This window comes from Leptonychotes weddellii, chromosome 13, assembly GCF_054177405.1.
Source record: "Leptonychotes weddellii isolate Sample4059 chromosome 13, ASM5417740v2, whole genome shotgun sequence".
In the NCBI taxonomy this organism is placed as follows: domain Eukaryota; kingdom Metazoa; phylum Chordata; class Mammalia; order Carnivora; family Phocidae; genus Leptonychotes; species Leptonychotes weddellii.
This window is the reverse complement of record NC_138381.1, coordinates 68,657,478-68,680,654: the sequence shown is the minus strand read 5'-3', so window position 1 is coordinate 68,680,654 and position 23,177 is coordinate 68,657,478. Positions and strand designations below refer to the sequence as shown.

The window sequence follows — 23,177 nt, the reverse complement described above, 5'->3', positions numbered from 1 at the left end:
AACATAAACTTCTATTATGTTTAAGCTAAGACGACTTTCAGGTGTGGTTTGCTATTGTGGCTGGAAGTCTGGACAGGGAGTTTGCACTTGGTGGTGGTTGCTTGTAGTGCATGCTGGGAGAGAACATTGTGTAGATGAAGGACCATGAGCTGTAGAATGAGACACACGTGGGGTAAAGTCTTGCCTCTGCCATTCACCCAGTTGTTTGATCTTGGGCAACTCAATCTCCATCAACCTTAGTGTTTTTCCTTTAGAAAATGGAAATAATATTTACCCTGCAGGCTTGTTTTGAGAGTGAAAGAAAACACATTCACCGTGTCTGGCACAGTGATGGGCACATAGTAGGTGCTCATTCAATGGAAGCTGTTACTGACTTTTTCAATTACTTTTCTTTAAAAAAAAGATGTTTTTTATTTAAAAAATCTATAAAAATAAAGATTTATTTTTATTTGAGAGAGAGAGAGAGCATGAGCAGGGGGAGGGGCAGAGGGAGAGGGAGACAAGCAAACTCCCCACTGAGCAGGGACCCTGACACAGGGCTCAATCCCAGGACCCTGAAATCATGACCTGAGATGAAATCAAGAGTCAGATGCTTAACCAACTGAGCCACCCAGGCACCCCTCCAATCACTTTTTAAAGAGTTCTGTTCTCCTGGTTGGACTCTTCGCTCCTTGATAGGATAGGAGCAGGAGCTAATGGTGCTGGAGGCACGGAGGATGGTATAGGAGCCAGTTATGCAGACCACACCCAAGGTGGTGCAGAAACAGGATGGGGGACAGGGGGAAGGCAGAAGGGGTGTGAGGTGCCACCAGCAAGGCTGGAGGTGGATAAAAGCCCAGAGGGCAGAGAAAGAGGACTCCCGGTTCTAAAGCTCACCAGCTTGGCTAGATGAGCAGATGCATGGTTTTTTTCCACCAACAAATGAAAATAGGCCGTCCATGATGGGCCAGAGAAGACTGGGAACTTCCCCAAAACAAAAGGTGTTTTGGCAGCTGCTTGGGAATATTCCTTGAAGTCCCTGTCCTGAGGTAGACTAACCAGAGACAATTGGCTCCAATTATCATAGCCATTAACCCAGGAAATGAATGAAGGAGAAGCCCCCACATACAATGAGGTAACCTGGGTCTGTTAGGAGGAGGAACAGTGAGAGGGAGTCAGCATCCCCCTTCATCAGGGATGGCCTGTGTTTCCTCCAGCAACCTGGGTTCATTAAGAGGCCTGTTTAGATAGTTGTCATCCAGTATATCAGGAGGGGGTTTACTAGCCTGGTTAGTGGCCAAACACATTCTGCAAGAGGCCCTTAGGTCGGTGTCCTGATTTAGGTCATGAAGGCCTGAGCATAGGGTACCTCCATCCATTTGCCCTGCAGAAGAGATCTAACTGATAGATCGTATTGGAGCTTAATGTCCCATTAATGGGCCATTTTTCCTCGACTCTTAAGGAGTACTGAGGCTATTCAGTGTTACAGAAGATCAGTCTTTCCTTAAATCTTGCAATTCAAATTGTTTCCAGTGGGTTAAAAGGCATCCCACAGGAGATTCCTTGGGGACTGAGAGAAGAAGATCCCATGCTCCTAGAAAAGTAGAGAAGAAGGTCCATTACCAAGAAAATCCCCCCCGGGTGCCTGGGTGGCTCAGTTGGTTAAGCAACTGCCTTCAGCTCAGGTCATGATCCTAGAGTCCCAGGATCGAGTCCCGCATCGGGCTCCCTGCTCGGCAGGGAGTCTGCTTCTCCCTCTCCCACTCCCCGTTTGTGTTCCCTCTCTCGCTGTGTCTTTCTCTGTCAAATAAATAAATAAAATCTTTTAAAAAAAAAGAAAATCCCCCCCAACTCACAGGGGGGGTGTCCCTCACGGGATATGTCAGAAGTTCCTAGTGTCAAAACAATTCGAGGCATATCTCAAATGAAATCACCGTGAACACCGCCTTGCCTTGTAGGAGGGATGCCGGCATTCCCCTCTCCTCCCCCCCCCAACACCCCTTCCCCATTGCATTCTAGACTACAAATGGGTGCCAGTGAATGGGCCGAAATACTGTGCCATGCTGAACATGCCATTTTTAACCCATGGAAAACACTAGAAAAGTTTTACAGGGGGAAATTACTCAATGTTATGATTTAAGTAATTAGTAGGGGACATTGACAAAGAATAGTAAAGTGAGAAATCCATCATGGTCTAAGTGACATTCCAACACGTGTAGTCTTTTACAGCTGACTTCCCTAGGAAGGGGTCCCCGGTTGGGTTTTAATTCAGTCGGGTACTGGTTTCGGCCGGCTCCGAGCAGAGGTCTCACAGCCAGAAGTGGCTAGACTGGAGATGTGGAGGGATCACATTAGACCAGTGAGGAGGAAACCTTACACAGGAGTCTTAAGATTGGCAGGTGTGCTAGTGACTTAGGTGGCTGTCCCATGTCCAAGACATAAGGACAGAAACAAAGGCATCAAGTTTCTGATCTTTTTTTTTTAAGACTTTATTTATTTAGAGGGAGACAGAGCATGAGCGTGGGGAGAGGGGCAGAGGGTGAGGGAGAAGCAGGCTTCCCGCCGAGCAGGGAGCCCAATGCAGGGCTTGATCCCAGGACCCTGAGATATGACCTGAGCCGAAGGCAGGGGCCCAACCAACCAACTGAGCCACCCAGGTGCTCTAGGGTCTTATTACCATTCTGGCCACGGTACTAGTTTCCAGCCAAGGGCAGGCTTTTATTCCTCCCTGTAGAGTAGCCACGGACTAGAGGATTGCAGCCTGAGCAACTGGCATGAAAGTGTTCCAGTAAGACTGTACTCCTTGAAAAGCCCCAGAAATGAAAGTAATTGAAGAGAACAGGAAGTACTCACCAAGTTGCACCTAGGCTCGGAGTCTAGATGAGAATACTCAGGCCCCACACTGGGTCCCCCCAAAATAATGACCCCCTTCACATAGCTCCATCTTCAAATAACTAAACAAAAATACCCCCCCAAAAAAAATACCAAAAAAACTGAGTGAGGAAAAATTTGCCCCTGTCTTGTTTTCAGTTCACGATAGTTGTGATTAAATAGTTATTTGGAATAATGATCAATTTGATTTCACTCTCCCTTTCCATGCTCCTTGAAGGCAGGTGATGTTTGATTTTTGCCTCCTGTGTGCCCAGCTTAGCACAAAGCATCACAAAGAATGGTGGTACAGGAAATACTTGAATGCATGAATTGATAAAGATATGAATCCTCTACTTGTAAATCTTTGCAGGACTCCATAAACACTTACCCCACAGCTAGGCAGAGAAGAAAAACTGCAAGGTCAGCCACCTCAAAGATGTCTGTATCACTGTCCTGCCTGAAATGATACTGTCAGAGTCACTCCCGGCGTCTTGAGTAGAAGTGATAAGCTGGTGGTCCCTGCACCAAATCCAGCTCATCAGTGTATTTTGTTGATTTTGTGCTGTGTTTTAAAAGTTTAATTTATGACCAACATTTAAAACTTGGGGAGATCCCATGTAAAAAGCCACAGTTTCTGCTTCTGTTGAAAAAAATCAGGTCACACAACTCTGGGCTTGCTTCTGGCAAGAGTTGGTACAAGTTGAGTGACAGTGCCCTCATGTAGGACACGTGCCCTCCAGTGCACCTAGCAGGCCCACTCTTGCCCTCATTCATGTTACCAGCCTGGCCCTTGAGTTTTCCATCTCTTATTATTATTCCGTAGTCCATTTGTTCATTCAACAGATATTTAGATGTTTGTGAAAATGGGGATCCAAAAAAATATTATGCATGTTTCCTGATCTCAAGGAGAGTATGGGTTAGGTATTAAGGGGCATAAACATAGAGTCAGTCCTTAAAAAATATGAATTAGTTGATAACCTCGTATAATTATAGTGGGTTAGTGTTCCCCCCAGGGTTTCATCTACTCAGAGCCTCATAATGTTATTTAGAAATAGGGTCTCTATAGATACAATTAGTAATTTTTACATTTTTTATTTCTGAGGTTCATCATATCTTTGTGAAGTGGGTAGGATTCATCCCTAATGGAGGGAGTCTGGGATGGCCCCCAGCACAATGCCCAAGGCATAGTAGACGCTCAATAAATAAGTGTTAAACACTGAATGAATGAATATGATTTTGGAGAGCACTGGGTGCTTCATGTGGGGAGTTTTTGAAAGGAAACTGCCAGACATATAGTCTGCTTTCCAGTTCAACTGGACCATACCTTGCCTTTTCTACTCTACCACTCCCCAGATCAGAGAACTTGGTCAAAGCAGATTGTGCTGACTTCATTCCTGCCTGGCTTTCTGCCCATTCCCTGACACCTGTGCCGTGTTAAAAATAGATATTGGTTTGTAAATGTTAGACAGCTGGCTCTGCATGAGGCTGGCAGCTGGGGGCTAACAGGGCTGAGGTCTGTAGCGTTTGGGTTGCCCCTTGGGACTTGAATCCCCACGGAGGCACCTCTGCAGGCTTCTGATTGTGAAGTAGAGTCCTGCAGTGCTCCATTAGCTTCAGTTTCCCTGGAAACATGAAAGTGTTGGAGGGATGGGTGTCAACCTCATTTCATTATTTAGTTTTGCTCTAAAATGGGCCTTTCTCAGGTAACGTACATCAGGAGGCCTTCTCACACTGCTGCTTGGGTGACATTTTGTATTTTGCTGAGCAGATACTCCCTCAGTGCCAAAAGTCCCTCTGCCTGATAAATATCATCTCCTTCAATCTGACTCTGTGTGCCTTTCATGTTTCCCTGGGTCCCCTGTGGAGCTGCCTGGCTGGCTTCTCACCACCATGACAGCTGATACAGAGTAACTTCATTTCATATTTCAAGGTCACTCCCTCTTTGGTACCCGCCGCCCCTCCCCCACACACATACATACACCACTAAGACTGGTTTATTTGAAGCAGGCTCAAGATATAGCCTGCTGGCTGAAAAACTCAAAACACCCCTCCAGAAATAGCCTACACATCAGCTTCTAATGATACCCAAACCTCCCAAGAGAACTGACATCGGCCCCAAGAGTATGGACCTACAGAAAGTGTGAGAGGGGTGGGACTGGAGTCCCAGGCAGAGGGACGATTAAGAGCATGGAGACACACATGCTTGGGTTTGCTTGTCCTAAATGCATCACCTTGGTCTCTGAGCCTCAAGTTCCTTGTCTGCCAATTGAGGATAATAGTACCAAGTCATAAAGTTGCATTGGAAAGTAAATGAGATGAAGCGGGTGTAGTGCTTTGCATATAGTAACTACTCAATAAATATTAGCTCTATCATTATTACTCATAAAAATAATGATGAAACCATTTCCCCAAGCAGTAGACCAGGGGAGGCATCGAAAGTGGGGATGGTACTGTGGATGTTACACTTGGCTGACAGTCTTGGAGGAAGAGTTATGCCCAGCATCCAGGTCAGTGGGCTACACAAAGAGTTAGAGACTTGGGGTGTATGAGTCAGGGTTCAAATCAGGAGAACAGAAACCTTCTGAGGTTTTAATACCAAAGGAATTTAATGCAGGGTATGGATTGCACAGATGAGCAATGAGCAGGGAAGTCTAAGGAAGTAAAATGGTGAGGCAACTCAGAGAGTGGCAATAGCAGGAAGCTGCTTCTGTCCCAGGCCCGAGGGACACAGATAGGATGGTGTGACCAGGAGCTGGGGTCACCCTTTGGAAGCTGGAACCACAGAGAGCCTTCTAGCAGGAGCTGGACTTACAAAAGTGATGTAGCTGCTACTAGAGATGTTGCCTGAGGCTGAGAGGAAGGGAGGGAAAGACAGACTTCTCTCTTACTGTCACCCACCACTCTCTTACCTGGGTCTTTCACTGGCCAGCCCCAGAAGCCAGCCAGCAACAGGTTCTGTAATCCACAGAGGTCTCAGCCACCTGTGACAGAGAGGTGAGCAAAAGGCAGGGGATGGGGCTGGGACAAATAGGTCCAGGTTTGAAGAGGTTGAAGTATGGTTGCCAGATCAAATACAGGATTCCCAGTTAAATTTGAATTTCAGATGAACAATGATATTTTTTTTTTTAGAAGAAGTATGCCAAAATGAAATGGTTATTGTTCATTTTGACATATTAAAAAATTTCATTGCTTATCTGAATTTCATATGTAACTGGCTATCTTGTGTTTCATTTATTGCATGTGGTTACCCTAGGTTAAAGGCAATTTTGGACCTCCTGGAGGGTCTCTATTCTCAGACCAGATTAGGTAGGCAGCAGGTTAGGAAGAGGAGGGAGAGAAGAATGTGGCGATACCAAGCAGCCAATGGATTAATGCTTGTCTTAAAGGGATCCATTCAGTTATTCATTCAGTTGTCTATCTATCCATCCTTCCTACATCCATCCTTCTACCCATTCATTCATTCCCTACTTACCGAACACCCTCTCTGTGCCTGGCATTATGTTGGGCATTGGGAATATATTAACGAGGAGACTGATAGTTTCTTCTCTTGGGCAGCTGACATGCCAGATGAGAATACAGATTTTTAAATCATAAAGCACATGAAAAAGTATCTGTTAAAAGTTTTAACCAAGTCTATGAAAGGTTGTACAGAAAGCCTGGACAGTCAAGGAAGGCTTTCTTGAGGAGGTGTCTTTCAAACTGAGACATGGGGGATTAGTAGGTATTATTACTTAAGTGAAGGCAGAACTGAGGGTAAGTGTGCCTAAAAGACAGATGAGTTTGGTGTGCTTGGGGGCTAAGAGAAGGTCCATGTGGGTCCAATGTGGGGAACAAAGAGAAAGTGGTACAGATGAGGCTGGAGAGGTTGAGAAGATGTGGGCTGCTGGGTACGGTCAGACAGGTTGTACAGGGCACAGCTCCACAGCACAATAGATCAGAGTCAGGTGCCCTAATGTCATTCAGGATAGCCATATATGGTATTTCCCAGCCAGAAAGTGCAGGAACTTAGGAGCCGTGGTAAGGCGTTTGGACATTATTTGTTAGAGCCATGGGGTGGTATGACTAGATTTACATTTAAGAAGGATCCTTTCTTTGCTAGGTGGAAAGTGGATGATAGTGGGCCTAGAAGAGACTGGGGTAGACCTTACAAATGTATCTCTACATTTGTAGTCATCAAAGTGAGCAGTCATGGTGGTTTGAACTCAAATATTTGTGAAGGGAAGGGGGCTAGGCAGATCAGAGAGATTTTCAAGTAAGTGGAGGGATGCCACTTAGACACAGCTTGGATGTGGGGGTCACAAGCCAGGGAGATATCTCTTAAGTTTCTGGCTTGGGAAGTTGAGTGGATACATGGTGGTGGTGTTCTGTGTGATGGTGAACCCAGCTACTATGAGATCATTAGAGAAATAAAGCATAGCATCAAAGAATTTCTTTAGTGAAAATAAATAAATTCAGCCAAATCTACCTTATACTTCATTTTATATTTAAACTAGAATAAGCTTCTCAATTTTTTTTGGCCAAAATATTTTCTTCAAAATATTTTCTTGATATTCTGAATTGTTCCTCCCTGGTTGTGTGCTTTTTCCCTATCTTAGGGAAAGTATAGCCCATGTGACCATTTTTTACTGTATGCAAAAGCAAGATAAATACATTAAAATATTATTGCATTTCATTGTTTCTAAAATAGACATTAAATAGCATTGTGTCATCTCAGAAATTGGAGTGCATCTGGGAATCAGTGGCATTTTACAATCACTGCCAGCCGGACAACCATTTTTTTGTGTGTGGTTGTCATTGTCTGGAGTATTTGCACACTTGGATCTTATTCCTCATGGCCTGAATGGATCACTTGGCTCCAGAATGCTTTAGTCACCCAACCATTAAGAACCACTGAAGGAAGGACTGTAAATTCTGGTTGTTGTCTAAAAACCTTCTACTGCTACTTCTGGTAAGAAACTTCCAGCATCCAACTTTGCAGGCCGGGGTCTGCAGCTTGGAGGAAAACTCTGGACACAATAGTGGGACACCCTGAAGAAAAACTGTAACACCAGTGCAATGGTATGATCAATGTCATTGTGTGAAAAAAGAAATGGACATCTTTGTGAGTCAAAAGTGATTAAGAAGAACTGGATTCGTGGGTGCCTGGGTGGCTCAGTTGGTTAAGCAACTGCCTTCGGCTCAGGTCATGATCCTGGAGTCCCAGGATTGAGTCCCGCATTGGGCTCCCCGCTCAGCGAGGAGCCTGCTTCTCCCTCTGACCCTCCCCCCTCTCATGTACTCTCTCTCATTCTTGCTCTCTCAAATGAATAAATGAATCTTTAAAAAAAAAAAAAGAAGAAGAACTGGATTCTTTTTTTTAAAGATTTATTTATTCATTTGAGAGAGAGAGAGTGAGCACAGAGGGAGGGGCAGTGGGAGAGGGAGAGAATCCTCAAGCAGACTCCCTGCTGAGTGTGGAGACTGACACAGTGCTGGATGCGGGGCATGATCCCAGGAGCCCGAGATCATGACCTGAGCCAAAACCAAGAGTTGGACGCTTAACCAACTGAGCCATCCAGGCGCCCCCACCAGAAGAACTGGATTCTGAACACATAGGAGTTTTAGGAATGCCCTGCCAATTTCTTTTGCTGCTTATATTTTCCCTTTTTTTATGAGTGCATAAGAATAATATGTGATAAAAGGCTGAATAAATAAATCTAAAATAGCTCTTTAAGTAGGTATGAAATAAAAATTGTAAGAGATAAGAAAGCTTTGTGCCCTAGTTTAACTGGTAGCATTTCTTCTTTCTTAGGGCTACATAAAATAGTGGTGAGTCAAGGATGAGTCTCACAAATATAATGTTGAATGATAGAAGTCATAAACAAAATATATAATGTACAATACTACTTACATAAAGTTCAAAAAAACCAGCAAAACTGAGATAGAGGGTTAGGTGTCAAGACAGTTGTTACCTTTGAGAGGATGGAGAGAACATAACGGGGCCAGGGCGGGGGCTGGGGGGGCTTCTGAAGGGCTGGCGTCATTCTATTTCTTGACCCAGCTGGCGGTCACACAGGTGTTTGCTTTGTGATTACTCATTGAGCTATACGTTTACGTCTCTACACTTTTCTCTCTGTATGCTATGCTTCAATCAAATTTTTAAATATGGTGTCTTGTAATTGCTAACACCTTGGATTTGATGAAATGCAGAAATGTTGGTGTGTGTTTGTAGTATTTTCTCTTTTTCCTAGTATGTGTGCTTTTTTTAATTAGAGGCATCTATCTCACCTTGACAAGAATTAGGGTGGGTATAGCAGGAACATAATAACACATTTTTCTTTTTTTGGTGGTTTACAAAATAGGCTTTTGATAGTCCAAAGGGAAGAGAGGAGCAGGGCACAGAGTTTATGCCATCACTGCACATGTGACATAGAATGGAGAATGAGCTGTAAAAAAATGCATACTGTCCACCAGAGATGAGAGTCATGATGCTGGAGGGAAGTGGACATGGCAGTGGGCATGGAGGAGGCACTGAGGAGAGAATTACACCTGGCAGAAACCATGTGTAACAGAGTTGAATTCGCATGAAGATACAGCCAAGCACTCTCTGCGATGCACTCTCTGCGACCAGTGCCAGGATTGGTATATAAAAGCCTGGAAGGAGTTACAATGTTTATTCCTAGGTACTTGTATCACATGTGTTTAAAAAATTATGCTTCCCTGTATTTTTGAAATCTTCCACAATTCACCTAGATGATGCTTGTATTAAGAAAAACGTTATTTTTAATTAAATAAGCATCTCCGCACCCCGCCCCCAACCATGTCCACCATGTGTGCGGTCCTGGCGCCTAGTGGTGCCTGTGGATGCTCTTACCATCCAGAGAATGTATTTATAGCATCTTAAATCCTCTACCCTGCATGCAGTATTCTCAACACTGAAGGCAGGGCAGGCACCCGAAGCTTCCAGTTGAGAGAGCTATATGGAGACCCATCATTCTGAATGGTCCAAGCTTTCAGTCGCCTATACTCCCACTTGGTGCCTTTTTGCTTCTGTAGCCTAAGTACAGAACTTTGGACAGATGCAATCTGTTGGGGGCAAACGTGAATTTGGTTTAAAATGCTCCTTTTTCGCCAGTGGCAGCAGCTTTTCTTTCAACTGCTACCCAGTAGAGCATATCACCATATGGCACCCACCTCCATCCCTCTGTGAGTGCCCTGAGGACACTTAGATGTATAGAAAAATAAAACATAGTTCATGCCCTCAGGGAGCTTAGTCTCCTAAAGGAAGCAAATTATATACATTTAGTCAAAACACAGTGTGATGATTATTATGACAGAGGAGTGGAGGGAACATATTTTTCTCCCTCCACTCCCATCTTCCTGTGGCATATACCAAGGAGATAGATGTCTTTGAGCATAATAATGACTAGAGCATGAGATAGTGGAGGATGTTAATCTTGGCATTGTGATAGATCTGATTACTTTTTGATAATCCACTGTGAGGGAGGCCAGGCTGAATACACCCAAAGGATCTGGGCCCCTTCCTCATGCCACAATCTCCAACCCAACAGTGGAACAAAAGGAGGATCCAAATGGCTGAAAAATTGCACTGGAAACTAAGGATAAGAAGATTGAGCAATGGCTTGAATAAGCTAAGGGGAAGTAGAGAATGAGTGTCCAAGTGGAGGAGGCTTCCAAATTAGTAATTCCTCATGGGGTATCATTTCTTTTTTTGCGGGGGGGAATCCTTGGACCTACTGGAGTAGCTTGTAGGCATTGGCAGAGTGTTAGAATTGGGAAACAATTTCAAAATCTTGATCCTCTTTGGAGTCTATAGGGATTGGAATATACCACCCAAATCCCAATAAGGGACTGTTATAGTCTTTTGGATTTGGTGTGGGGGATTGATGGGCTATGCATACTTGTTTATGGGCTTTATAACTACACCTTTCTGGATAAAGAACAAAGTTATAGTGCAAAAGTAAATGTTTTTCTTTAGCTGTATTTCAACATACAGATTAAGCATTTACCATGTTCAAGGTGCTGGCAGTGAAGCTGGGAACAAAACAAATCTCTGCCCTCTTGGAGCTTTATACTCTGGGGGAGACACAATCTTATGGCAACACAAGGAGAAAGTGATTATCAGTGCCTGAGAGAGGAGGGGACGGCAAGGCTTTCCACCTGGTAAACATGTGAGCTAGATCTTAGAGGATGAGGAAGGCATTGCCATGGGAGAAGGTGGCAGAAGACAGGGTGAGGGCAAAGGCTTAGGGACATGTTGTCAGGTGTGTCTAGAGACTGTGGGTGGTTGAGTATGAGCAGACCTGAAGAGACTGATAATTGGTCACACATGGGCTGAATTGGGACACCAGTCATGTTTGGTTGGGTGAGCACAGATTTTTCAAAATCTGTATTTAAATGTCTTTAGAGGGGCTTGACTCCCTCTTCACTCAGTCCCTACCTCTTCCTTATTTTCCTCATACCTGGCCCTCTGACCCATGTCTCTCACATACATTAAATACACAGGAATTTGGGTTTGCAAGTCATTGGCTAGAATAATTTTTTAAATTAAAGTAAAAAAATATAACCTAAATATAGCAAAAAGCACAAATCATAAGCACATGCGATGCCATGAATGTTTGCAATCTGAACATATCCATGTAACCAGAACCCAGATCAAGAGATGGATCATTGCAAATACTTGTCAATATCCACCATCACCCCTTTTGGTCACTGCCATCCCCAAGGGTATCTACTCCCTGTAGGAACTTCTGTTCCTTCACACACTTCACTTCCATAATTGGAAGTTGCAGAAGCCTCTCCTTACTTGAATCTTCTAACCGAATAGATTATTTTGCTTGTTTTTGAACTTTATACACTAGTATCCTTGTGTCTGGTTTATTTCACTCATCATTTGTCATATTCATCCACATTGCTGCCTATAGTTTCTTCATTCTATTTACCACACTCCACTGTATGATCATACCCCAACATATTTATCCATTCTATCCATTCTAGCATTGATGGGCATCTCAGTAGTTTCCAGTTTGGGGCCATTGTGAATAGTGATGCGATGAACCTTTCTATACATGTCTTTTAGTGAATATTTCTACTGAACATATACCTAGGAATGGATTTTTAGGTTGTCGTGTATGTATATATTCAGTGTTAGTAGACACCTTTAGACCCTGTACAATTCCAAAACTCCAGTGTCACTTCTGGAGGTCAATTAGCGTGGGGACTGGATCTTTGCAGCTTGGAAATGATTCTGGCTTTCTGATTCATCATCTGCTTTTTTCTTGCCGCGGGTGGTTGTAAAAGATGAGGTCTGCACCTCAGCCACTGCAGAGTCCTCATTAAATCTGCACTTCTCTTCCTTGATTAACCAAACCATTCTCTTCTGTAGGAACTTCTATTCCTTCACACACTTCACTTCCATAATTGGAAGGTGCAGAAGCCTCTCCTTACTTGAATCATTGTGTCCTTCCTCTTCCTAGGCCAAATGTCACTTTTCTCATAATACCCAGGCATGAAAAGTAATGATCCCGTTGGCAGAAGGGTAGATCAGACAGCAAAGACTTCCCTGGTGCAGAGGTTGTCTATATTGCTTCAAAATGATTATGGAGAGGCAGGGGGCACCTGGGTGGCTCAGTTGGCTAAGTGTTCAGCTCTTAATTTCAGCTCAGGTCATAATGTCAGGGTTGTGAGATCGAGCCCCATGTTGTGCTCCATGCTGAGCGTAGAGCCTGCTTAAGATTCTCTCTCTCTCTCTCCCTTCCTCTGCCCCTCCCCTGCTCACACTCTCTCTCAAAAAATAAGTAAATAAATAAATAAATAAACAAACAAAAAAGTGATTGTTGGAACTGGACCAAATTGGGAAGGATATAGGGCATCATGCATTGTGGGTTTGGGGCAAATTTGGCTCCACATTTATTCCACCACAATTTATTGAGTAACTACCTTGTGCCAAGCATTTGTGCTGGGTACTGACAACATACTGGTGAGCCAGTCATGGTCTCTGCCCTTGCAAAGTTCTGTCTAGTGAGGGAGACAGATATGTCAACCAAAAAATACAATGCAGTATATAAATACTACCAATGGAGAAGTTCAGCATGCTGGGATTGTAAGGAGGGGATTATAAGGAGGGATTTTAAGGAGGGGGCATCCACCCACTCTGTGGTAGAAGGAAGCCTTCCTGGAAGGAGCACCACTAGACTGAGACCTGATGGAGCTATAGGAGTGGGGGAAAGTGAAGAATATTACAAGCAAGGGAAACACCACATGCAAAAGCCTGAAAGGAAGAGAACATGATGAATTTTTATTATTGTTATGTTAATCACCATACATTACATCATTAGTTTTTGATGTAGTGTTCCATGATTCATTGTTTGCGTATAACACCCAGTGCTCCATGCAGAACGTGCCCTCTTGAGAACGTGATGAATTTGAGGGACATAAATGAGTACAATCTAACTGGGTAGGTCATAGAAGGTAACGTGAGGCAAGGTCATGCTTTAGAGGTGGGCCTTTTAAGCCAGAGTGAGAAATTTGGACTTTTTCTTATAACAGAGGGAAGCAGGATGGGCTTTCAAGCAGAGGGAGTGACATGTTTAATTTTGTACTTTAGGGAAATCACTGTAATTGCAGTTTGGCAAAAGGATGGTTCTGTGATAATTGGGCAGTTGAGAAGACGGGTCAGAGCTGTCTTGTATGGCAGAAAAACCCTTTTAGGATTGTTCTTGGTTAACCATTTGATGCTTTAGCAGATACTCTTGGTACCTACCCATATGCCAGTGACACCGTTTTATGCATTCTCAGCCCAAGGCTCCCAAAGGGCTGCGCAGTGACTCTGCTTAATGGCGTTCTCTGGTAACTGGAACCCCATGAGCTTGTGTTCAGGCTCCATGGGATTAGCTCTCAACCAGTGACTGATGTGAGTTGGTAGAGAAATACCCCAGCTCCATTGCTGTCCTAGGTGGGATAATCTGATTGCCCACAGTGGTAACCTCTCCAATAACATACTGTTTATTGACTTACTTCCTTTCATTGTCTCACTTACTCCACCCTCCTACTGTATTGGACACTGTGATGCAACATGCAGATGTCCCTTCATTGAAGGCTTGCTGCCCCAGCTGCCAGGAGTGCTGCCGGCAGATGACCTTCAACTGTCAGTCCCTTTAGAGATCATCTAGCTGCAGACAGCTGCCTTGCCCAGGGACACACCTCGTTCTGGGAAAGCCCACACCCAGCAACTGATTCGTGTGCAGTTATAAAGGCTTAGCCATCCTAGCCAAGTTTTGGGCTACTCATAAGGGTCGTTTGAGCTTCAGAGCTCTCTGTAGGGTTGGCTTAGGTGTTGCTGGGCCTGCATGCTGGCTCACCTCCTCCTGCTTCCCATCCCTGCTTCCTTCCCCTTCCTCTTAATAGGTGTTGATTCCAAGGATATTTTCTAATAAACATCCTGCATGCTGACTCCATGTCAGAGTCTACTTTTTGGGGAACTCAGCCAGTGACACCTCCTTTCCTGGGATCACTTCTCAGACTCCTTGAGTCATTGCCTTTCTGCCTTTTTTTCTGGGAGAACCAAACCCAAGACAATACTAGATCTTGCTAATAAGCGGTAAACAAAGTTGGCTCGGTCTGAGTTCCAAAGTAGAAGGGAAAAGACAAGAAAGCCCAGAGGCTTTGGAAGAAAATGATTCAGGACAGGGGATATTTCTTTGGATATCAACACAAACTCTGTATCAACTATTTCCCCCTAGATTTAGTTGTTGGAATCTCTAACCATTCGTACATAAAGAAATCTCTCTGTATCTTCTCTAAAATACACTAAAGTATGTAGAGTTACCCCAGTGGGAAGCTATCATGCTTTATTTTGTAGTGTCTACCCGTATAACTTTCATTTAGGAGCTCATCTTTGAATCCACTGTGTGTTTTCTCTGTCCACAGCTTTGTAATATAGCATATCTGGATAGTCACCAACTTCTTGTACCTCAGTGTCGCCTACGCTGGGGCAAAGCTACTGCAGTGACTGTTGATGCCCCACCGTGTATCCCCCTCAGTCCATCTGGACTCAACCTGCAGCTGGGGACAGTTTCTACCTGCATCTCCCTTTTCTGCCCAAGGGCTTCCTCTGATACCAGGGAGAATGGTGTCAGATCTTAATGCCTAAGGCGAAAACCTCAACTACTGCGGCATGAAAATCTTCGAATAATTGGCCCAGCCTCCTCATCCTCCAGAGAGACCATTTACAGGTATGTTTCACATGATTTCTCATAAGACTTCTTTTTTTTCTTTTAAAGATTTTATTTACTTATTTGAGAGAGCGAGAGACTGAGAGTATCAACAGGGAGAAGGGCAGAGGAGAGGGACAGGCAGACTCCCCGCTAAGCGGGGAGCCTGATTCAGAGCTCAATCCCAGGACCTCGAGATCACGACCTGAGCTAAAGTCAGACACTTAACCGACTGAGCCACCAGGCACCCCTAATCTCTATTTTTTAGTTGATCAACCCCAAACGTACTTTCCAAATTTAGTGAAAACCTGCCCTGCTTTTTTGTTGTTGTATAATGTGGTAAGTAAACAAAAAAAAAACCCCTTAATTTTACTTATATAGATTTTTTTAAAAAAGACTCTATATGTGAAACTAAGTCCTTCTCTGTGTCAGAAGTCCAGTCTTTGGACTGGACATTTGGGCCTATGAAAACCTCCTTCGGCCCACAGACCCATTTTCCAGTCCAGGGGAAAAGAATCGGGTTTTGGAGTTTATGCCTTGTCTTGCTCATATTGACAAGGAAGCATCTGGCCATGACTGAGTTTGGAAGGAAGTTTGTGCAGAAAATCATCAGCCTTTCTTTTCCTATGCACTTTGAGGGGCTACTTTTTCATTCCACGTCACAAATTGGGAAGGCCCATCTGCCTGTTTGATTAATGAGCCCTCTCTGCAAAAGCAACAGAGATAAATGTCCTCTAGGAACCCAGCAAAGAGAAATGAAGAAATAGGACGGCTAATTTTCAGCCATTATTTTGGAGTCTGAACTCCTTCCCTGCATCAATTTAGCTATTATTTCAAAAACTAATTAATCTTCACTCAGGCAGTTCCAAGGGACCTGTGTTTAGATAATTAACAACCCGTGGATTATGAAAAGTCTCACTTGCAAATTTGGCTACAGCATTTGGGTAGAAGAACACTTTTAATATTATTCCATTTAAACCCTCTTCCATCCATCCTTCATTTCCTGACAATTAAGAGCAAATAATTAACCATGATGGATTTTGCTTGCCTACTTGCTACTCAAATAATGTTCTCCCTTCCTCTTTGTTCTTAAACTACCTCCATCTGAGCCTTTTTGACCAGCTTTGTAGATAATTGCGTTGAACCAGGTAACAGTAGGCTTCATTCGCAGTTAACATGCATCAAGAACATTTGGCTTTTGCCTTGGATGGGGAGTGGGAGGAAATTCCCAGGGCTCCATCAGAGAGACTGCTTGTAATTTCTCCTTGGCCCTCAAAAGACTACAGCATTCAGGTGTAACTCTATTTGTAAAATGTTTTCTCTGCCAAGTGAGGAGGAATTGAGGCTACACATTAGGGATGATTTTGGGACTGAAAAGGTTGAGACACCCTAGAACAAGTTACCAAAAGAAATATTAGTTTCTATGAAATTTCAAAACCACCCCCTCCCAGAAATGTTGTTCATTCAATAAACTGGGTGCCTACCATGTGCCAGGCACTATAGAAATTTCTGGAAACAACAGTGGCAAGGAAATCAAATGCTATTCCTGCCCTCATGAAATGTATAGTCTAGGGAAGAGGTCAGACATTAATGAAATGATCCCACAAATTTAAATAAAATTACATCTGGAGAAACAGAATAATATGGAAGCATTTAATAGGAGGATGTGACTTACAGTGGAAATGGTGATAATAGGTTGGAAAGGCTTCCCTGAGCAAGGAGCATTTGAGCTGAGATATGAAGCATGAGTAGATATGAACTCTTGCAGGAAGAGCATTGTCTCCAGAGAGAACAGCATGTACAAAACCTCCGAAGTTTTGAAAGCCCTTGATGGACAGAAATCTGAAGAAAAGAAAATCAAATGGATTGGGAATATATTTTATTTTTTATAAATAAGATATGTTTTATTTTCAAAGCTTATATAGGCTTTTCCTCATTTAAAAATTAATATTCAAAAAATTAAAAGCTAGTAAAGCCAAGGGTGGGGGGCGGAGAGGAACACAATCACGCAAAATTCAACTGCCTAAACCCCTCTCTGGAACTGCAGAATCATAGACCTCTAGACGTCAGCTGGGCCCAGAAACTGAAGATCAGAGAGGGTAAGTGACTTGTTTTTTTGTTTTTTTTTTAAAGATTTTATTTATTTATTTGAGAGAGTAAGCGAGCAAGAACACAAGCAGAGGGAGAGGGAGAAGCAGACTCCCTGCTGAGCAGGGAGCCCGACATGGGCCTCCGTCCTGGGACTCCGAGATCACGACCCTAGCGGAAGGCAGACACTTAACCGGCTGAGCCACCAGGCACCCCGGTAAGTGACTTATTAAAGGCACACAGCTAATTAGGGACAGGTGTCCCACCAGGAGTGTATATGTCATTGGGGGTACTCATGAAGGTTTTAGGAGTTACAGCTACAAATATTTTTTATTTGAATAGTCAACATTTAATTAAATGTATCAGGAAAAATATAACTGGTTCATCAAACTTTTGATCTCCTGGATGGTATTATTTAGAATGAAGTTGGGGAAAAGTGAGTTGGTTTAAACAAAAGCTTAATAATATTACAGTTGATACACAAATATGCAAAACCCACGGGCATTAAACAAGTGGATGACAGATGGGAATGCATGCACCACCCCATGCTGCTCAGAATACTTTAGGGTAAATTAATTAAGGACAAAAGATATTCCAGCTAACTTCAGAAAGTCCCTTTCAGGACTTCTGATTCCAAAGCACTTAGGGCTCTTTCCACCTTGTTCCATTCTTTGGTTTCCTCTCCATGAAAATATCCCCTTGGTTCATCTCTCTTCAAACTATGGGGGAAGAAAATAAAAGGTCACTGACTTCATGTAATCCTAAAAATAATAGCCATGAATTTAATGTCGGTTATGGCAAGTGTGAGATTTGTGAAGGGGGCTATCAGCACCTTTCTGAGACGGGGCAGTTGATGAATGTGAACTTTGGAAGCAGATTAAGGCACTGTGGCAGATAAACCTTTTAGCAGGAAAATTATACTGATTAAGAAGCCTGTAATTTTCTTGGCTCCCCTTTTCTCCAGGTTTGTTCTTCGGGAAAATTGGCTGCCTCTCCTCATGAGCTCTGGGGTTGAGCTTGGAGGTTGGTTTGGAAGGCAGATACAGGAAGAATACTTGCTCATCCATGGGCACAAGTTTCTGCTGAAGAGGGTTTCATCTGAGAGCAGATGTGGTCAGGGCTGATTTATCAATTGACACAGTAGGTGCAGTACTTAGGCCCACAAAAATGTTTTAATTTCTTTTGAAGTCAGAAGAAAAACATGAGTATCATCCAGCCAGGGTTATATTTGTCTTTACACCAACACAGTCATAAAATATGATTTCAAGTCTATACATTTTTTTGGAGGAAGGGATTCGTAAACATAAAAGTGCCTAAAACCCATAAAAGTCATAATGTGGCCCTGGGTATGGTGGACATCTTTATTTTTGTCTGCTCACCATTTATTCCCCCTGTCTTCTGGTTGCAGAAGCTGCAGGAAACTACTCCTCCTATATTCTCAGTCCTGTGAGATTCAGATGGGTTTTTGTTAGTCTTAGCTCCAGAAGGGGTCATGCAATTCAGGCCCAGTCAGTCAGAAGCCCACGTTCCTTGTGATTGGTTCAGGATGAGTCAGTGAGCCAAGTGGGGCCAATCAGGGCCAACAAGACTCAGTTAATTGTGGGAAGTGAGGAATAGAATGCAGGCTGGAGATGCTGATCACCATCTTTACCACTCTATTAGGTGAGCTGGGAAAGAAGCTATTAGTAGAATAGCTGCTGGGTCTCCAGCAGTAGGAGTTGAGGGTCTTTAACTTAAGGGCTGGGACACCTCCCGACATGCGAGACTCTCTCTCTGGAGAGAATCTGATTGGTTCATCCTCAGTCAGGTGTCCACCTCTGGTCCAGTCAGCTGTGGCTTAGGGGTGGGATGGCAAAGTTCTACAAACATGATTGTCAAGACTCAGTGCCCTGTGGGAGTCTTGGGCTCAGGAGAAGGTGTCAAGTATGTGTTATTTGCTAGAAAGTTTTTTTTGTTTTTTTGTTTTTTAGGTTAGGAAGCTGTGGAATGTCAGGTGATATGGGCTTGGCTTCTGATTTTGAGTGGGAGACTTTAAGAAACTTTGCTCTAATTTAGAATTTCTCAATTCCTGAGGAATTTGTGTGATAACCAGTGTCAGTGGGGATATTCTAAAGGATCTTATAGTCAAGTATATTTGGGAAATAACAACTTAAATAACATAATTTGAACTTCTTTCCTGCAGGACTCCTTAGATCTTTAATGTGTTCATGTGCATTATGAATCTCCAGGGGAGGAGGAAACCGAAGGTCCAGTATTTCTTAAACTTGTATGATGTCCAAACTAGGGATTTCAAGGAATTCCTAGCTCTGAAGAAAACTACTCTTTTGAGGAATACAGTTTAAGAAATACTGGTCAAGGGGCGCCTGGGTGGCTCAGTTGGTTAAGCATCCCATTCTTGGTTTCAGCTCGGGTCGTGATCTTGGGGTCCTGGGATGGAGCCTCCAGTCCAGCTCTGCACTCAGCGGGGAGTCTGCTTCTCTCTGTCTCTCCCTCTCCCTCTGCCCCTCGCCCTGCTTGCATGCACACTCTCTCTCTCAAATAAATAAATAAATCTTAAAAAAAAAGAAATACAAGTCAAGTTCATTAACCATGAGAGCATTAAATGCTATAAAGGAAAAACACTGAAAAATCTAAAACTTTAAAAAGTCCTTTTTTTATGAGGATGCACCCAGATTCTAACAAGTTCAGTTTTGTTTTGTTTTTTTACTAAGAGATGTGGAATCCTATACCAGCTCCATCAATATTAAAAATAATAAAAAGCAACATTATCTAATGTGAATTCTAAGCCCTAGGAAACTGTGCTGAGGGATTTATGTGCACTGTCTCATTTAATCCTCACCACAATAAAGGAGGTAGGTGCTGTGATTAGTCCCATTCTATAGCTGAGAAAACTGAGGCACAGAGAGATTAAAGTAACTTGAATGTGGTGGAGGTAGAATCTGAAGCCAGGTAGTTGGACTCCAGCGTCCTGCTCCCAACCCATTCTAATGCCAAAATAATTTGAATATTACATTGGGCAAGTCTCTTCTCTTCTTGAATCTCAGTTTCTTGATCTGTAAATTGAGTGTATCAGATTTTTATAGTTTTTTTTTTAAGATTTTATTTATTTGAGAGAGAGAGAGCGAGAAAGAGAGAGCACCAGGAGGAGGAGGGGTGAAAGGAGAAGGAGAAGCAGACTCCCCGCTGAGCAGGGAGCCTCATATGGGGCTTGATCCCAGGATCATGACCTGCACTGAAGGCAGACGGTTAACCCACTGAGCCACCCAGGCGCCCACCGCATCAGACTTTTTTTTTTTTTTTAAAGATTTTATTTATTCATTTGAGACACAGAGATACAGAGAGAGAAAGAGAGCATGAGCAGTGGGAGAGGCAGAGGGAGAGGAAGAAGCAGACTCCCTGCTGCGTCAGGAGCCCGATGTGGGACTCTTTCCCAGGACCCCGGGATCATGACCTGAGCCGAAGGCAGATGCTTAACCATCTGAGCCACCCAGGCGCCCCCGCATCAGACTTTTAAAGCAATCCGGTTCTATGTAGATTTTCCATGGTTGCGCAATTTGATATCTCTAAGCCCACCTTGAGGAAAGTGGCCGTCAATAAAATGGTTTCCTTGCTGCAGGTGATTTAAGACGGGGTGGGGACAGTGGAGGTGGAACTGGGGAACTTCAGACAATTGCTTTGGAACAGGGACAACAGCCCTGAATGTAGGTTCCACCACTGCAAAATGACACGCTGGCGAGGTGAGTAAGAACGTGTGAAAATGAGGCCTCTGGAGATATCTCTGTTGATTGCCAATCTCAATTTAGCTACGATATCAGATACCTGGACAGATGTCAATGGCTGCACTAGAACCCCAGCTTCTTTCCTGGCACGTGGCAGATGGGTGCTTGAACCAGTCTGAGCAGTTCACTGGCTTGCCATCCATCAGCCTATGGCAGGTGGGCCTGAGTCATCTCACGTTCTTCTGGCTCTGCATTGCTCACATGGGACAGATGTCATAATGCCAGAATTGATGCTTCCTTTCAAGGGAAGAGGACAGGATGGAAGAAGCCTGTTAAGCAACCCTCGATGATACTATGTATCTCTAGACCACTTTATGCCTTCCATCTCAGAGGGAGCTAGATTTCCCGAGATTAAGATAATAATCCTAACCATTCACTGAACCCCAGATAGGTTCCAGAAACATAAGATGTTGTTGCCATTTTACAGATGGAAAAACAGAAGTGAAAAGCTACCACATTGTGGAACACTTGCTAAATGTCATTAGTCTGCTAAGCTTGTATGTACTTTAAATATATGTTTCTCTCCTGCACACACACACACAATCCTATGAATTCCTACTGACATATTTTACTATGTGGTATGTTCTTGAATTTGGATTAAAATAATTCAGATAGTGAGAGATACTTCTATTATGAGTCTCATTTTATGTGATGAAACCAAGGCAACTAGTACAAAGCTCTTAATGGAAGTATTAGAATTTAACCCAGGTGGCCTGACCATAGCTAAGATAACCGTGCAATTTACCATCTAAAAAGGCATTTTTGTGAGGTATAATTGACATACAATGTTCTATCAGTTTCATATGTACAACACAGTGATTTGACATTTGCTGTACATTACCAACTGATCAGCATAAGTCTAGTTACTGTATCACCATACAAAGTTAATACAGTATTATTACAGTATTCCCCAAGCTGTACATGACATCCCTGTGACTTATGTATTTTATAACTGTAAAAGAGCATTCTTTTGAGGGTGAAATGGGTGCTATTAATAATAAGGCCAGAATAGCAAGTATGAATCAGGATGGTCCCATGTAAGCCAGAATATATGGTCACTCTAGCTGTATGGATCTCAGTGAAATAATAAAATTAAATAATGTACTTAAAGCATTTACCCCCATACCTGAAACAGTATGTACTCCATATATTTTATTTTTTATTTGACAGAGAGAGAGAGTACAAGCAGGGGTAGTGGCAGGCAGAGGGAGAGGGAGAAGCAGGCTCCCTGCTCAGCAGGGAGCCTGATGTGGGGCTCGATCCCAGGACCCCTGGATCATGACCTGAGCCAAAGGCAGACACTTAACCGTCTGAGCCACCCAGGCGCCCCCTGTACTCCATATATTTTAGCTGCATTTCTTACCCATTGTGAGAGTCATTGTGAGGAGGATGGCCATATTTCAGGTTAAAGAAATGGCTGTCTTACTCCAGCCAGTGTTCGGTTTTGTGTTTATTTTTCCTGGTTAATAATGCCAAGAAGAGGCAATGTCATGCCTTGGATTGTGGAAGGGGTCCTGGAGAAATTGACCTTGTGTTGACCTGGAAGGTCGCTGGAAGGGTGCTCTCTGAGGTCCTGAAGGGTATTTTGTAACTATCTCATTTGTAACCAAAAGTGCATTTTGAGACACTTGGGTGTGTTTTGTGGTAGATGAAGAGATGGTCTGTGTTCAATGAGTATCATGGCCCTGCAATTGAAAAATGAACTGAAATATTAATAGGTCTTACCAACTGCTGGCTGATTACAGAGTTGAAAAGGCACTGGAAGCCTTTGGGACAGAATTGCCATGTGCTAGAAGAAAAATGATAGGAAAGGAACAGTGCTGTGGGCTGGGGAGGGTGGCTGCCCAAATTGAGCAGAGCTATTATTTGAGGGCAAGGACCACGTATTCTATATGCTGTTAGGTGAATTGTGCCCCTTTAGGATTATCAGTAAGCTACTTGTATTTGAGCCTGGGAAATTCACCGAAGACTGGGTTGAATTAGATGATAGTCACAGGTAAAGTAATGACATAGGAATGGTTTAGTTTTAGCACCCTCTTCACATCCTTCATATCATCCCCACAACTCGGATACAAGAACACATCTCCATGTCTTGGAAACTGCTATCTGGACCTGCCTGCTACAGCGCCATATTCTGTGGAAGGACCTGTGCAGTAGGAATATATTTAGCTGCAAGTAAAACTCCTCTGTAGTAACTTACAACAAGGGGTCCGGAAGTCAATGGTTACTGGTGTTGGTCCAGTGAGTG

The 23,177-nt window shown here is 43.4% G+C and overlaps 1 protein-coding gene across 1 annotated transcript in view; it reads left to right on the top strand.

Annotated features, from left to right (window-relative positions):
- Positions 1–10,574: 10,574 nt before the first annotated feature.
- Positions 10,575–23,177, top strand: part of SRRM4 (serine/arginine repetitive matrix 4) — a 399,023-nt gene continuing 386,420 nt past the window's right edge. The window contains exons 1-2 of the mRNA XM_081802086.1: positions 10,575–15,083; positions 17,196–17,367. The gene's annotated coding sequence lies outside the window, so the exon portion shown is untranslated. The remainder of the gene's footprint in view (positions 15,084–17,195; positions 17,368–23,177) is intronic.